Source organism: Bufo gargarizans, chromosome 2 (assembly GCF_014858855.1).
Source record: "Bufo gargarizans isolate SCDJY-AF-19 chromosome 2, ASM1485885v1, whole genome shotgun sequence".
In the NCBI taxonomy this organism is placed as follows: domain Eukaryota; kingdom Metazoa; phylum Chordata; class Amphibia; order Anura; family Bufonidae; genus Bufo; species Bufo gargarizans.
In genome coordinates this window covers 576,357,251-576,363,250 of record NC_058081.1, presented here as the reverse complement: position 1 = coordinate 576,363,250, position 6,000 = coordinate 576,357,251, and the positions used below count along the sequence as shown (strand labels likewise).

The following is a 6,000-nucleotide window of genomic DNA, read 5'->3' as shown; positions in this document are numbered from 1 at the left end:
GCGCCCAGCCCACCGCACCGCAGTCCGTTATTCGCTGATTAGCGTATCGCTAATCAGCATTTGTACTTTTATAGTATCTGGAAGTGATCAAAACTGATCACGGTCAGATCTATAATAGTACTAGTGTCACTTTAGTTCGCCCTCCACCCAAAACGCAGTGTTTGCCCGATCAGGCCTGATCGGTCGCCCACACGTGCGTTCTCCCACACCCGCCCCACCGCAGTGACAAAAAAAAAATTTTTTTTTGATCACTGCACATTCACTTTACACGCACTGCGGCGATAAAAAAATCCGTTTTGATATTTTTTATCAACCGCAGCGGCCTCCGGTACTTCGCTAGCCTCCCCTTTGTAAGACAGGCTTGCTTTTTTTTTTCTTGGGTAGTCTCAGGGAATACCCCTAAATTTAGTTGCCCACATGTCTAACAGGGGGTATTCTTCTGAAGAGGCCTACAGGCTTCTGACCCAGTCGGATGAGGAGTGGGAACCCTCATCTGATGAATCCAGCGGGTCAGAATACGAACCTGTAGAAAGCAGTGGCTCTCTGACCCAAAGTTCGGACGAGGAGGCTGAGGTCCCTGATACCACCAGGCGTACCCGGCCCCGTGTCGCTAGACCGCAGGTTGCGCAGGATCCGCTTCAAGAGCAGCAGAGTGGGGCTGGTGCTGTCGGATTACGTGGTGAGGCATACACCAGCAGCCCAGCCCTCCCTGGACCTAGTACCAGCACTGCCGTACAACCTGGTGAAGTAGCGAGCACCAGAAGGGCAGTTGAAGCTGGTACGGTGGCACGTGCAGTAGTGACCCCGTCGCAGCCACCGCAAAGACGTGCCCGTAGAGCCCCTAGAATCCCAGAGGTGCTGGCAAACCCTGATTGGCAGTCCCCAACTTCAGCCGCACCTGTAGTTTTCCCTTTCACTGCCCAGTCTGGAGTTCGGGTTGAGATGGCTCAGATCGGTTCGGCCCTGGGATTTTTTGAGCTGTTCTTGACTGCGGAGCTTTTAGACATAGTTGTGGCCGAAACAAACAGGTATGCCACACAATTTATCACCGCTAACCCGGGAAGCTTTTATGCCCAGCCTTTCCGGTGGAAACCAGTCCAAGTTTCCGAACTTAAAACTTTTCTGGGGCTCCTCCTCAACATGGGCCTGACAAAAAAGCATGAATTGAGGTCATATTGGTCCACGAACCCGATTCATCACATGCCCATGTTCTCTGCTGCCATGTCCAGGGCACGTTTTGAGGCCATCCTGCGGTTCCTGCACTTTAGTGACAACACCGCCTCCCGTCCCAGGGGCCACCCTGCTTTTGACCGGCTCCACAAAATTCGGCCCCTCATAGACCATTTCAACCAGAAATTTGCAGATATTTATACCCCAGAGCAAAACATCTGCATAGACGAGTCCCTGATACATTTTACCGGGCGCCTTGGCTTCAAACAATACATCCCAAGCAAGCGCGCCCGGTATGGGGTCAAATTGTATAAGCTCTGTGAAAGGGCCACAGGCTATACCCACAAATTTCGGGTCTATGAGGGAAAAGATCAGACCCTGGAGCCGGTCGGTTGCCCTGACTACCTGGGGAGCAGTGGGAAGACAGTTTGGGACTTGGTGTCACCCTTATTCGGCAAGGGGTACCATCTTTATGTGGACAATTTTTACACAAGTGTGGCCCTCTTTAGGCATTTGTTTCTAGAACGGATTGGCGCCTGTGGTACCGCGCGAACTAGTCGCGCGGGCTTCCCCCAACGGCTCGTTACCACCCGTCTTGCAAGGGGGCAGAGGGCCGCACTGTGTAACGAAGAACTGCTCGCGGTGAAATGGAGAGACAAGCGTGACGTTTACATGCTCTCCTCCATTCACGCAGACACGACAATACAAATTGAGCGAGCAACCCGTGTCATTGAAAAGCCCCTCTCAGTCCACGACTATAACCTCCACATGGGAGGGGTCGACTTCAATGACCAGATGTTGTCTCCGTATTTAGTTTCCAGACGCTGGTATAAGAAGGTGTCTGTATATTTAATTCAATTGGCTCGGTACAATAGTTTTGTTCTCTACAGTAAGGCTGGGAGAACTGGATCCTTCCTCAAATTTCAGGAAGAGATCATCGAGAACCTCCTGTATCCAGGAGGTTCCGTGGCCCCAACCACCAGTGTAGTTAGCCGTCTACACGAGCGACATTTCCCCAATGTCGTTCCTGGTACCTCAACCCAACCGTCACCCCGAAAAAGATGTCGTGTCTGTAGCAGGAGTGGAATAAGGCGTGACACCCGCTATTTCTGTCCTGACTGTCCGGACCACCCTGCCCTATGCTTTGGAGAGTGTTTCCGGAAGTACCACTCACAGGTACACTATTAGCATAGGGATCATCTCACAAGGACAGGCACACAGGGCTATTAGGGCCCATTCACTCACTGCTGCTGCAAACGTCTCCTTTCACATGGGACAAAGTGCATAACGCACTTCGCCACATCTTTGGGCGATTTGCGCTTTGCACATTGACCCATGGGGAAGGAGAGGTTTGTTCTATAAAGGTAAAAAAACAAAAAAAAAAAACAGGTAAGCAAACAGGTTAATGTTTAGTTCCAAAAGTTAAAGTTACATGTTCTGTTCCAAAGTTAATAAAATTATTGCGTTGTGGCCTGTTTTTTTTTTTTTTTTTTTTTGTCTTTTTACCTTCCAGGTGGACCAACCGATCTACTAGCTGCAGCACCGATGTGCATTCTGACAGAAGCATTGCGCTGCTGTCAGATTACACGCAAGTCAGTGTATGCGGCGCTGCAAGACGGGATTTTCTCCTCTGCAGTGACAGATACGTTTGCCAAGGCATACGAGCTGAGGAGGAGGCGGCGTTCCTTTGTGTGTGTGTGTATATATATATATATATATATATATATATATATATATATATATATATATATATATATATAAAAAAAAAATCCCGGCAATGATTTATTCATCCACATCGATTGATGCGAATGGAGAAATCTGGTTTGCCAGGGCATACGAGCTAAGTGGGTATGGATGTAGGGCGGAGCTCCTACAGTCATGTGAAAAAATTAGGACACCCTTTGAAAGCATGTGGTTTTTTGTAACATTTTTAATAAAAGGTTATTTCATCTCCGTTTCAACAATACAGAGAGATTAAAGTAATCCGACTAAACAAAGAAAACTGAAGAAAAGTCTTTTCAAGATCTTCTGTAAATGTCATTCTACAAAAATGCCTATTCTAACTGAGGAAAAAGATAGGACACCCTTGCCCCTAATAGCGAGTGTTACCTCCTTTGGCTGAAATAACTGCAGTGAGACGGTTCTTGTAGCCATCTACCAGTCTTCGACATCGGTCTGAGGAAATTTTACCCCACTCCTCAATGCAGAACTTTTTCAGCTGTGAGATGTTTGAGGGGTTTCTTGCACGTACAGCCCTTTTCAAGTCACCCCACAGCATCTCAATGGGATTCAAATCTGGACTTTGACTTGGCCATTCCAGGACTCTCCATTTCTTCTTTTTCAGCCAATCTTTGGTTGATTTACTAGTATGTTTTGGGTCATTGTCATCTTGCATGGTCCAGTTCCGCTTCAGCTTTAATTTTCTAACTGATGGTCTCACATGTTCTTCAAGCACCTTCTGATACACAGTAGAATTCATCGTGGATTCTATGATGGTGAGCTGACCAGGTCCTGCTGCAGCAAAGCAGCCCCAAACCATGACACTTCCACCTCCATGCTTCACAGTTGGTATGAGGTTCTTTTCTTGGAATGCTGTGTTTGGTTTACGCCAAACATGTCCTCTGCTGTTGTGTCCAAATAATTCAATTTTGGACTCATCTGTCCAAAGAACATTATTCCAGAAGTCCTGGTCTTTGTCAACTTTATCTCTGGCAAATGTCAGTCTGGCCTCGATGTTTCTCTTGGAAAGCAAAGGTTTCCTCCTTGCACACCTCCCATGCAAGTTAAACTTGTACAGTCTCTTTCTGATTGTAGAGGCATGTACTTCTACATCAACAGTAGCCAGAGCCTGCTGTAGTTCTCGAGATGACACTTTAGGGTTTTTGGAGACCTCTTTTAGCATCTTGCGGTCTGCTCTTGGGGTGAACTTGCTGGGGCGACCAGTCCTGGGCATGTTGGCAGTTGTTTTGAAAGCCCTCCACTTGTAGACTATCTTCCGGACAGTGGAATGGCTGATTTCAAAATCTTTTGAGATCTTTTTAAATCCCTTCCCAGACTCATAGGCTGCTACAATCTTTTTTCTGAAGTCCTCTGACAGCTCTTTTGCTCTCACCATGGTGCTCACTCTCACTTCAACAGTCAGGAGCACACCAAACTAAATGTCTGAGGTTTAAATAGGGCAAGCCTCATTCAACATGCAGAGTAACGATCTACTAATTATGTGCACCTGGTGTGATATAGCTGTGTGAGATCTGAGCCAATTTAAGAGGGAATACATGTGAGGGTGTCCTATCTTTTTCCTCAGTTAGAATAGGCATTTTTGTAGAATGACATTTACAGAAGATCTTGAAAAGACTTTTCTTCAGTTTTCTTTGTTTAGTTGGATTACTTTAATCTCTCTGTATTGTTGAAACGGAGATGAAATAACCTTTTATTAAAAATGTTACAAAAAACCACATGCTTTCAAAGGGTGTCCTAATTTTTTCACATGACTATGTCCTGGCAGACGCCTTTCCCCTCCATTTTTTTTTTTTGGCAGAGATTTTTTCATCCACATTGATCGATGCGAATGAAGAAATCTGTGCCGTTCATTTTTTTCTTTCAGCCCAGAGGCTGAACGGAAAAAAAAAATCTCATTACCTGTATGCTCAATATAAGGAGAATAGCAGAAACTCCTAATGATTGCGGAGACCCTCAAATGCCAGGGCAGTACAAACACCCCACAACTGACCCCATTTTGGAAAGACACCCCAAGGTATTTGCTGAGGGGCATATTGAGTCCATGAAAGATTGAAATTTTTGTCCTAAGTTAGCGTAAAGTGAGACTTTGTGAGAAAAAACAAAAAAAAATCAATTTCCGCTAACTTATGCGAAAAAAAATAAATTTCTTTGAACTTGCCAGGCCCCTCATTGGATACCTTGGGGTGTCTTCTTTCCAAAGTGGGGTCACATGTGGGGTATTTATACTGCCTTGGCTTTTTAGGGGCCCTAAAGCGTGAGAAGAAGTCTGGGATCCAAATGTCTAAAAATGCCCTCCTAAAAGGAATTTGGGCCCCTTTGCGCATCTAGGCTGCAAAAAAGTGTGACACATCTGGTATCGCCGTACTCAGAAGAAGTTGGGGAATGTGTTTTGGGGTGTCATTTTACATATACCCATGCTGGGTGAGATAAATATCTTGGTCAAATGCCAACTTTGTATAAAAAAATGGGAAAAGTTGTCTTTTGCCAACATATTTCTCTCACCCAGCATGGGTATATGTAAAATGACACCCCAAAACACATTCCCCAACTTCTCCTGAGTACGGCGATACCAGATGTGTGACACTTTTTTGATGCCAAGGTGGGCAAAGGGGCGCATATGCCAAAGTGCACCTTTCGGATTTCACCTGTCATTTTTTACAGATTTTGATTGCAAAGTACTTCTCACACATATGGGCCCCTAAATTGCCAGGGCAGTATAACTACGCCACAAGTGACCCCATTTTGGAAAGAAGACACCCCAAGGTATTCCGTGAGGGGCATGGCGAGTTCCTAGAATTTTTTATTTTTTGTCGCAAGTTAGTGGAATATGAGACTTTGTAAGGAAAAAAGAGAAAAAAAAAAAATCATCATTTTCTGCTAACTTGTGACAAAAAATAAAAAATTCTAGGAACTCGCAGTGCCCCTCACGGAATATCTTAGGGTGTCTTCTTTCCAAAATGGGGTCACTTGTGGGGTAGTTATACTGCCCTGGCAATTTAGGGGCCCAAATGTGTGAGAAGTACCTTGCAATCAAAATGTGTAAAAAATGCCCTCCAAAATCCGAAAGGTGCACTTTGGAATATGTGCCCC

General features: G+C 45.5%; 1 protein-coding gene across 2 annotated transcripts in view; it reads right to left on the bottom strand.

Moving 5' to 3' along the window:
- KCNJ1 (potassium inwardly rectifying channel subfamily J member 1) overlaps positions 1-6,000 on the bottom strand; it is a 69,672-nt gene that overhangs the window by 43,367 nt on the left and 20,305 nt on the right. The window lies entirely within an intron of this gene.